Raw genomic sequence first — 12,310 nt, 5'->3', positions numbered from 1 at the left:
ACCAAGCTCGAATCTTCCTTTCCTATGCATATTATGCCAAGCATGCACCATCCTATTCTTAAAAAGTTGGGGATCTTTACCCTCCTGATAGAATATACCTTCTAAATGAACGTTATTGGGTTTATCTCTCAAGGGGAACCTAAGCTGATGACGAGCCAATGCAGGGTTGTAGTTGATTCCTCCTTGTATACCAATGAGGGGTACATTAGATAACTCACCACAATTATCAAGAATATACATGCCATAAAAATCATAATCATACCAGACAATATCATCATTAGTGACAGACATAAGTCTTTGAGACCATCGTAGACATTGTCGGTTCTCCAAAAAAATTGGTGTATGAGGAAAGTGCGAAATAAAATACTTGAACAAAATAGGAACACAACACATAATGGTTCCACCACCCTTAGAATTTCTCAAATGCAGAGAGAAGTATGTGTCACCCAACAAAGTCGGAACATGATTCCCAGTCAAGAAAATTCTAATGGCGTTAACATCAACAAAATCGTCAATGTTAGGGAACAAAGCTAGGCCATAGATGAGCAAGACAAAGATGGCTTCAAAATCATCCATGATATCGGCTTGAGAAAAATTAGTATATCTACCAATGAGAAACTCAGAAGTCAACCCTAGAATCCCTCCTTTCTTCATTAAATTAGCATAGATCTCAGATTTCTTCAAATGAAGAGCTTCAGCGATGACATAAGAAATGGGAATCTCCTTTAATCCACTGAGAGGTACATTGTTAAATATGAGCATACCCAAGAGATGAGCGTACTCCTCTAACATGGGCACAAGCTGATAGTCGGGAAAAGTGAAGCAATGATAGAGAGGGTCATAAAACTGCACCAAGATACTCAAAAATCCTTCAACCATATCAGTAGATAATACGGCCAAAATCTTCCCATGTTATTACTTAAAATCCAAGGGATCTAATACAAAGGATGATAGCTTCCTTAACTCCTTCAAATCAGGGCATCTGAAACTGTACTTTTTGGTATTCCTCCGTCCACAATCCATGGTATGAAAGTTATTTGCAAATAAGACCTTTGTTCCTTGAAAATTTATTACTGTGATGAATGTTATGATGTGCATGAATGCATGAATGCAACAATCACACACAAGGCAAACACAAACAAAGGTCAAGGGATGGATCAAGTCGTCGTCAAGATCAATCATCCATTTTGGTGGATTATGGTTTTCACCTTATCAACACCCAAGTTCCATTGATATCTATGAGACCGATCGGATCAACCGAGAATCAAAGGGTTTATTGTGGATCTCAGGCACGGAGTCGGGTTAAGAACCATCCCAAAGGAGTGTACTACAGATAAAACCTATAGGGCATGTTCTAAAAAGTTCCCAGAGTCATGATCCCATATATCAGATACTATATGTTTAGATGACTGACTCATCAATGCATAATATTCTCAAGAGAAATCCGTCTGAGTGTAGCATTGCGTAACTACATCCTAAATAGTCCAAGTTGGGTTAAATGTTCTACGGTCCTCAGCTTCTTGGTCTCCCAGGTCAGAAAAAGTAATGTCTATCCATGACTTACTAATGTGACATCATTAATTCCAAGGGGGTCTCCACTGAGTAGATGGGTCTCAAGCCAACTCGTTAAGGACTACTCCACACGAGTCGAACATGACTATACCATCCTCTTATCTTAATTATACTCAAGTTCAGTTTAGAACTTATCTCACCACTCAGAGATCACTAAGCACAACATATAAATTAAATTACACAAGCAATATATACAAACAAACATCAAATACACAAATACATATACACAAAAAAAAGTAGGCTAAACCCACTAAGGACTACTCCCCAGCAGAGTCGCCACTTTATTTATGTAGCAGTGCATTTGTGACCATCAAGCTATGGATAACCCAAAATCAATTCAAAAATCAGAGTCGCCACCGTGCCTTATTTGTAACCATAGGAAAAGGGAAAAGTACGAACAAAACCCAAAGATAATAAGTTTTCAAATAAAAACAAATAAATAGATAGAGATTATAGGTAAGGGGTTGGTTACACAGAGGGAATGTGTTAGCATCCAAAGTATCCTAGGGAGCCCTTTTTTGTGCAAGTGTTTTTTGGTTGAAAGGAAGTTTGATAAAGATGGAATGGGGGGGGGGGGGGTGAGAGAATAATTCATTAATTATATTTTTTGTTTAACAAGAACTTTGGTCTTATGCCTACGTACAAACATAAAAATGAGGGATAAAAACCCCATAGTTTGTGGTAAAAATTTCAAAGAAGTTGGTGAATTTATTTTAACAAAAGTTTAATAGAAAAAGGCACAAAAATGGCCAAAGATTTGAATGGGGTTGTTAATTCTTTTTGTCTTTAGAAATTAAAGTCAGTATAATTAAGTTTATTTACAAGTTTTATTTAAGAAAAAGTTTAAAATTTCAATGGCATAAGGCCAAAGTTTCTAATCATTAAAACACATCTAAATCGAAAACAAAAACAAAGAAGGTTTTTTTTAAAAGAGGGAGAAATTTTAGGTTTTTTTTGTGTTGTTATTAGGTATTTTAAGGTCCTAAGACCACAAACAAAACAAAATCACAAGCAAACAATATATACAATCACAAGATATGGCTCAAGTGAGCAAAGTGAAAAGGACTGAAACATAAACAAGTTGCATGAAATGTAAATGGCAATGGATGATAAAGGAACTGAAATTTAAATTGCATTAAGTAAATGACTTGAAAGTAAAGCAACATTAATAAATAGTTAGTCAAGTGTTAATGAAGAGTTTTGATTGTTTAAGTCATTCCTTGGAGAACACTCAACCATTCACTCACAAGTATGAATACATGAACCAAGACATCATCCATGAGAAGGGATCCAATTTGGCTAAATCAACAAGTATGCCAATAGCTCCCATGAATGGAAAAAAGGTCAAGTCTTCACACAATACCATGAATAATGGGAGACTTACAATCTCACTTACTAGAATGTTATGCCTTACGGGAGAAATTTATCTCTATGTTAAGCAATCGTAATTGGACTTATGTAGAAGTCACAACTATCTGAGGTCGGGCAATAAAGATATGGGTGTCAATACATGTTAGAGACTTGGTATAATGAACCAAGCTCCTAAAACATACCTGTCGCATTACGCGAAAAACCGGTGGGAAACAAGAACAACAGGTCCGCCACCGTGCGTTATTTATCCCAAAAGAGGGAAAGGGAACGCTCAGAGTAAACCTGGAAAAAGCATGGTCTCGCGACCAAAGAGAATGGGATCGGGAGTCGGTTATGCAAAGGGAAGGTATTAGCACCCCTACGCATCCGTCGTACTCGACGGGATCCACGCACAATAGGAAGGAAAATGGTTGCTAAAACACTGCTCAAACACAAACACACACTGGCTGAAAGAGACACAGGAAAACAAACAAGACTGACTCGGTAGGATATCGCGTCCTGGGCCTACTTAGTCTATCAAACATAGACATCAGAGTCAAAGTAGTTCGGACAGGGGGAAAACATGCTCGCTAGGACGTCGCATCCTATGCATACGTATCTTCTTGGACGAAGAAGAATCAGAGCATTCGTAGCTCGGCTCACGCACGCCAAACACAAAAGACACAGGCAAACGTGGAATCCGAATGCCAATCGCTGGACTTACATCAGATTCCGAACCAAACACACCCACACTGGAAACCAGATGCCACTTGATGGGCTTATACCGGACTCCAAGCACACAACAAGAGGATACGGAATGCCAATCGCTGGGCTTACATCCATCTCCTAACACACGCGGGAAGAAGAAGGGTCTCGATTGCAACCAGGGCAAGAGAAAGGGAAGGTCTCAATCGCAACGAGGGCGAGAGAAAAGAATTAGTGTTAGTTGTCAGTCGAACTCGACAAGACATCGCATCTCGTGCCTACGTATCTCATCTGGACATGAGAATCAGAGTTGCCGTAGTTCGGCTAAACTATTCCTGTGGGTTTGTGTTTTTTAAGTGGACAACGTCACTGCGCAATCTACCGGATGCTCGACCTTTGGAGACTTACTCACCTGTAGTAGAAGGAGTTGACGTATCCTTAAGAAGGGATAATGTTTGTTTGTGTTTTAGGAAAGCTCAAGCAAGAAAGGAAGTCCTATACGAAGGAACCGTGCTACCTTAATTGACATGCAAACGAGACTACGCAGAGTCTAGCAAACCTAGGGGATACAATCACACCACACAAACACATACAGCATGAAGTAAACACACCAACAAGGGGCTCAAACATCAAGGCTAGGCTTTAGTCGAGGGGTCATGTCAATCTCGACAAACAAGCCTCTGTATCAGGGTGAGGTTAGCTCTTAACCTTGACATCGAGAGTCAAGGTGAAGCTGATGAAAGGTGAGTGAAGATGAGACTTCACAGCTCTTATCCCTGGCCTGGGAGAGCTTTCAGACAATGAAGTGTGGGTCCAGAAAGTGGGAACCCTTCTACACTTATGACACTGACTCAACTGATCTTGGGTTTTTACTCACTATGCATCAACACATGTGGTGTGAGCAAGGTGAGTGACTCACAGAATAGTAGGAGATAGGCTACATATCTCTTTTGTCTACCAATTGCTTCATATGAGGTCTTTTCCTGCTTGGGGACAAAGTAAACAATCACAAACATTGCCTCTTAAGGAGGACTTCAGACAGGTGCCTGGCCAAGTAACAGGCCAGGTCTTCCAGACTACATGGAGACAAGAGAGTCTACCTCAATGCTTAAGCAAAGCAAAGCAATAGCAAGTTCTCAAAAGAACTAAAGCGACTATGGTACCTGAAATAAATCAAATATAATCAGTATTCAAGTCACAAAGTCAAAACAAACAGCATAAGAACCAACAGACACACAATCAATCACATGTGCAAAGCACAAGCCCAAAGTAAGTGAGTTAAGCATCCTACAAAATAGAACAAGTTAATTCATAACAATCAACCAAACTCAATCAACTTGCATTAATCTCCTTAAAGCATTTGCTTCCTAACCTTTTGGATGATGCAGGTCTTGATTCGCGCGTTTCAAGGTTCAAAAGCTGAAAACAGATGCAGGCTAATGCTTGGGAAGATGATTGGAATAGGTACTCCAGCTCGATTATGCTCCAGATTCAAGAATCATCAAAATGCCATGAATGCTCTTGGATGCAACAGTCCCAATTCCTCAAGCTTGGCCACGATTTTGCTTCAAACAGATGATCAATACTACCTGTAGATGATGGATCACACAAAAACAAGCACGATAGATGATGAATTTCAATGAAAATGGTGAAAAAAAGTGTGAAAAAGTTTGAAGAAAATTGAGAGAATTTTGGTGATTTTCTGTTAGATCTGAGATTGTGAATTGTGATTAGGAGTTTCTGTTATGATTAGAGACTTTATATGGTATGCTAATCCAAATGTTAATCAAGATTAAGCAAATGTGATGTGAATTAGTGAAATGAAGTTTTAAGTGTTTTGGCCAAAATGCCCTTTTCACAATGCAGCCAATGTAACAGTACAAGTGCAACTTGAGCAAGTCATATTTGTCATTTAGAATGTGTTGGAACTGGTTTGGAGTGCAAATGCCATGTATTTCTCAAAAACACATTTTTTCCCACCAAAATACAAATTAGTCCACTTGAAAAATGCCATTTTGATGTGTTGATTTTTGATGAAATGTGATGATGCATCATGAAAGTTCATGTCAAATGTGACTTGCTCAAAAAAGAATCACCCAATTTGGCCTTTCCATTCAAAAGTTATGGCCCTTTGAATTTCAACTTTTTCTTAAAATGATTTGATCATAACTTGCCAACCACACATGAGAAATGAATGTTCTTGGACTTTTTGGAAAGGTGAGAACAAGATCTTCAACTTTCATGTTGGACAAAATTCCATTTGAAGCTTTTACGATGATGTAAATTTGAGGAGAAGAACTTTCCATTTTTGGCAGTTTTCAATTACAAGTCACCTGCCATTTTAGGAAACTTTTGATCTGACTTTATTTTCTTCAACCTTGATCTTTGATATGTCAAATGAGACTTGTATGGACATGAATGAAGCCTTTCAAACCATCTCCCACCTTCAAATCCATAAAATCAAGCACAGTTGACCACAGTTGACTTTCTAGGATTTCAGCTAAAATTCAGCTTGACTGATGACTTCTGAGCATCCAATATTTGGACAAACCACTTCACAATGATCACATAATCACATGAACTTGATAAACCAACCCTAGGGCTTTGTTTCTTTAGAAAATGCACTTGCTTGCTTGATTGCCTGATTCTCCTGATCAATTTGACCTAATCTTGTCTGATGACTTGCACTTGGGGCAAGGACAATGCAATGTTATGCAATGGACTATGTTATGTTAATGACCTAATCATGAAAATGAATGTACACAATGTAGGGTGCAAATTTGAGAGGGAACCCGAAGAACCGCAGAACCGCAGGGTAAACAGGGATGAGAGCAACGGATGTCAGACTTTTAGGGTAAACAGGGATTGAATACCGAAGAACCGCAAAAATTTGCACACTGCGAGGATCCACCAATGGAAACGTCCACTGGAATCTGATATTTATTGCTGGGGATTTTGATTTTTCTGATTTTTCTTCTCAAAAGGGTACAACCACTTCCAGACATCACAACGACGATGAATGGGAACAGAAATCACACTAGATGCCAACGGACAACTAGGAAAAACTCGACGTTTACCAAGTCCAACGGAGAGGTAAATCAACTGGGGACGACCAGGAAGGGATACAACCATACGTTAGCGGACATAGTGGGAAAAACTCAATGTTTACCAAGACCAACGGAGAGGTAACTCTAATGGGGACGACCAGGAAAAACTCGACGTTTACCAAGACCAACAGAGAGGTAACCAGACATCAACGGACGACGGATGAACTGGGAAGACTCGACCAGACGTCAACGGACGAAAGGGAGAAGCTCGACGTTTATCGACACCAACGGAGAAGGAGAATCAACTGGGGACGACCAGGAAAACTCGACCAGACGCCAACGGACGAAAGGGAGAAGCTCGACGTTTATCGACACCAACGGAGAAGGAGAATCAACTGGGGACGACCAGGAAAACTCGACCAGACGCCAACGGACGAAAGGGAGAAGCCACTTCACTGAGGAATGGTACAACAACCTGGAACCAAATAGGACGTCACTAACGACTCTACTAGGGATTCTGGCTGGGAATCAACCAGACATTAATGAATGACTGGAGATAGGGTATACAATCAGACGTCAACGGACGAATGAGAAAAACTCAACGTTTATCGAAACCAACGGAGAGGTAAATCCGCATGGGGAAGGGCACAACTAAACGCCATCGGACGAATAGGAAAAACTCGACGTTTATCGACACCAACGGAGAGGTGGATTCTCTGAGGGGAATCATCTGGTATTACCAAATTGATCTGTGGGGAATAAGAAACTATACGTCATCGGACGCATAGGAAAAACTCGACGTTTATCGACACCAACGGAGAGGAGGATTCTTCTGGGGAGAGAGAACACAACAAAATCATCAACGAATAATTGGGAAAAACTCGACGTTTATCGACACCAACAGAGAGGAGGATCAACCGGGGATGACCCTGTCGGGAAAGATATCAACTATACACCAACGAACGCATAGGAAAAACTCGACGTTTATCTACACCAACGGAGAGGAGGATTTCTTCACTAGGGAAGAAGGACGACGTTACGAACATCGGAAGATGATGTTTAATGACATCAAAAAAAGACCAGACACTTACGCATGACTGGGAAAGCACCGAAAGATGGTGTTTACCGACACCAAAGCAAACCAGACACTTACGCATGACTGGGAAATCACTGAAAGATGGTGTTTACCGACACCAAAGCAAACCAAATAACACACGCGGGTGCTAACAGGATACTGACATCTACATGTCTAGGCAAGGCTAAACACTTGCAGGAGTCTCACTGGGGAGAATCAATCTTCCTTTCACCAACGGATGAGGAAATAAACCTCTGTGGGGATTGTCAACACCAAACGTTGACCGAAGCAACTGTAGCAACCATGCCGTACAGATGAACAAAAATCCGCTTCTGCCAGGGATACAGTCCGATGGGTTTCGAACACATGAATGCATATGTTTGAATTTTTCTATGGCGTAATGCTCCACATTGAATGGAAATGCTACGCGATTTTGAGGATGCAATGATCACTATATGCAAGATGCAAAATGAACTCCGGCTGGGGAGCCAAACTGATCAGATACTCCAACTGCTGAGGAACACCAGGCGACTCCACTGGCGAAGATAAACCACAGCGATTGCACTGAGGAACCATCAATACAACTTCGCTGGGGATATCAAACAAAACGATTCTTTGGGGAGACTACTTGCTGGGGAGTAATAGAGCTTTGTCAGGGATTACCAGGAGACTTCACTGGGGAAAGCCGACCAATCCACAGGTAAGATACTCTGCTTTGGGGAACAACTGCTACTCCACTGGGGACGACCCACTCCAAATCCACACGTAGGATGACTCAGCTGGGGATGCAAACATCATTCCGCTCCGGAATACTCCCCAATCCACAGGTAGGATAACCGCTGGAGATATATTTCGTTGAAACCCGCTCCACTCGGGGACTTGCTGAGGAACATCATCAACACAAAATCTCTGCTCGGGAGATCCATTAGGAAAATCACCCTGTTGGGGATACCACGCCTCTCTGCTGAGGAAGAGCCGAACCCTGGTGGGTAAAGACACACATCAGACCCTGTGTTGGGAAGAAACATTCACGACCCTGCTGGGAAACAAGCGCTCACGACCATGCTGGGGATGGCAATACTATTTCAAACCCGACCACTGGGAACAAAATCCACTGACAACTCCGCTGGGGATCCCTCCTGGGGGAAATTTGCTGGAGAATACACCCGCTGGGGAAATCTGCAACCACAGGCCTGCTGGGGAACACCAGGCAATCCTTAGGTCTGCTGGGACAGAAGGCACTATCCACGAACACCTCTGCGGGGGGAACATGGCTCTGATAGCTCTCGCACTTGCTTGGAGAGAAAATATCTGCTGGGGAAACGTCCTCACAGATAACAATCTGCAAAACAGCCCACCAAATGCTGCCCCAAGGGATACACGGACAAGATATTCTCAAGTGTCCTCAACATTCAAAATGATTTTCAAATGTTTTATCTTTCTGCAGGTTATTGTTAAGCCTTCATGTTTTTATATGCAATGTTTATCAAAAATTCAGACGTTTTTGCAAACAAAACAGTAAAATAAAAACAAGAGAGCTATTTATCTGAATAACGACTTTTATTGATTGAAAATATGCCTGAAAAGGCGGATACATTGGGAAGCAATTCCTAGAAAGAGGTAATTGCGCACAAAAGGAAAAAGTCTATCCTAATGGCAATGTGAACACAACATCCACTATTTCCCAATTCTGTTATAACTCACAGATAATAAGTTTTCCTCCCAACTTCCTTGCTTTCTGAGAAGAATGACTGGACCGATCACATCTTTCGAGATGGCAGACGACGAAGTACGACGATGTACAAATAACTCAGACTGTAGCATTCGCTTTAATCCCTCTTTTGGCTGGATCGCCCTTTCGGGTTTTCAATCCACCGGGATACCCATTTTTGCCTAAGCCGCCCTTGCGGGTTTTCGACTTACCGGGTGTACAAATTCTTTTCATTTTTTATCCCTAATTTTTGCCCGAACCTTTTCTTTCTGTTTTTTTGGTTCGCCGGGATGCCCCTTTTTGCCTGGACTCTTTTATTCTTTTTTGTCCAGCGGGTCAATTTATGCGAAGTATTTTTTGACTACATCTGAGTTAACAGGGGACGGGAAATCTTCACCATCCATAGTTGTAAGCATCAAGGCTCCATCGGAGAAGACCTTCTTCACAACATATGGACCTTCATAATTAGGAGTCCACTTGCCCCTGTTATCTGTACCGGGAGGAAGGATCCTCTTCAAAACTAGATCACCGATCTGATAACTCCGAGGATGCACTTTCTGATCAAAGGCTCGCTTCATCCTTCTCTGATATAACTGCCCGTGGCACACAACTGCTAGCCGTCTCTCTTCGATAAGGCTCAACTCATTAAACCTTGTTCGAATCCACTCGGCTTCATCCAGCTTGACATCCAACAAAACCCTCAGAGAAGGGATCTCCACTTCAACTGGTAGGACCGCTTCCATACCATACACAAGGGAGTACGGGGTTGCCCCGGTCGACGTACGTACTGAGGTACGGTACCCATGCAAAGCGAAAGGCAGCATCTCATGCCAATCCTTGTACGTAACGACCATCTTCTGCACAATCTTCTTGATATTCTTGTTTGCCGCCTCTACAGCACCATTCATCTTCGGTCTGTAAGGAGAAGAATTGTGATGTCCAATCTTGAAATCTTTACAAAGCTCTTTCATCATCTTGTTATTGAGATTCGAACCATTGTCAGTGATGATTCTCTCAGGAACTCCATAACGACAGATGATTTCTTTCTTGATGAACCGGGCAACCACTTGTTTGGTAACGTTAGCATAGGAAGCTGCTTCCACCCACTTGGTGAAGTAATCAATCGCAACCAAGATGAAGCGATGTCCATTAGAAGCAGTAGGCTCAATCTTCCCTATCATGTCAATGCCCCACATGGTGAACGGCCAAGGCGAGTTCATGACATTCAAAGGGCTTGGTGGTACATGCACCTTATCAGCATAAATTTGACACTTATGGCACTTCCGAGCATACTTGAAGCAATCGGATTCCATAGTCATCCAATAATAACCGGCTCTCAAAAATTTCTTGGACATTGCATGGCCACCAGCGTGGGTACCAAACGAACCCTCATGCACTTCCTGCATCAACATGTCTGCTTCGTGTCTATCCATGCATCTAAGCAAGACCATGTCAAAGTTCCTCTGATACAGCACATCATCTTGATTCAAGTAAAAGCTTCCAGCTAGCCTTCTCAGGGTTTTCTTGTCATTCTTTGACGCACCTTCAGGATACTCCTGAGTCTTGAGGAAGTTCTTGATATCAAAATACCACGGTTTCTCATCAACCACCACAGACTCGGCTGCAAACACATACGCAGGCCTCTCGAGTCGATTCACTGCAACGTGTGGCACATGATTCCACCAATGAACTTTTATCATAGAGGATAACGTAGCCAAAGCATCAGCCATCTGATTCTCATCCCGGGGGACATGATACAACTTCACCTTCTTGAAGAACGTCAGTATTCATCGGGTGTAATCTCTATACGGAATCAAATGCGGCTGGTTCGTATTCCAATCTCCATTGACCTGATTGATCACTAGAGCAGAATCTCCAAATATGTCAAGCGTTTTGATTCTCAAATCAATGGCTTCTTCTATCCCCATGATACAAGCCTCATACTCAGCTTCATTGTTGGTGACATCAAAAGTCAATCTGGCAGAAAAGGGTATGTGAGCACCTTTCGGATTGATCAGCACTGCACCAACACCATTACCATTCACATTCACAGCCCCATCGAACATCAATGTCCACTTGTCATCAGGATCCGGTCCTTCCTCGACAAGAGGTTCTTCATAATCTTTCATCTTAAGATACATGATGTCTTCATCAGGGAATTCAAACATCATAGGCTGATAGTCATCAATCGGTTGTTCGGCGAGATAGTCTGACAAAACACTACCTTTGATAGCCTTCTGCGACGTGTACTGAATATCATATTCTGTTAAGATCATCTGCCAACGGGCAACACGTCCAGTGAGAGCCGGCTTCTCAAAGATGTATTTCACTGGATCCATCTTAGAAATCAACAAGGTAGTATGATTCAGCATATACTGCCTCAGTCGGCGAGCAGCCCAGGCCAAAGCACAGCAAGTTTTCTCAAGCTGTGAATATTTGATTTCACAGTCGGTCAACTTTTTGCTAAGGTAGTATATGGCATGCTCTTTTCGACCAGACTCGTCATGCTGTCCCAATACACACCCCATTGAATTCTCAGTGACTGACAGGTACATTATCAGTGGTCTCCCTGGAACTGGAGGAATCAGGATTGGAGGTTTCTGCAAATACTCTTTTATCTTGTCAAAAGCCTTCTGACAATCATCATTCCACCTGATTGCTTGATTCTTTCTGAGCAATTTGAATATTGGTTCACACGTGGCAGTTAGGTGAGACACAAACCTTGCAATGTAATTCAATCTCCCTAAAAACCCACGAACCTGCTTTTCAGTTTTCGGTTCAGGCATTTCTTGAATAGCTTTGACTTTCGCTGGATCGACCTCAATCCCTTTCTCACTGACAATGAAGCCT

Source organism: Lathyrus oleraceus, chromosome 6 (assembly GCF_024323335.1).
Source record: "Lathyrus oleraceus cultivar Zhongwan6 chromosome 6, CAAS_Psat_ZW6_1.0, whole genome shotgun sequence".
NCBI lineage: Eukaryota > Viridiplantae > Streptophyta > Magnoliopsida > Fabales > Fabaceae > Lathyrus > Lathyrus oleraceus.
This window is presented reverse-complemented; position numbering follows the sequence as displayed.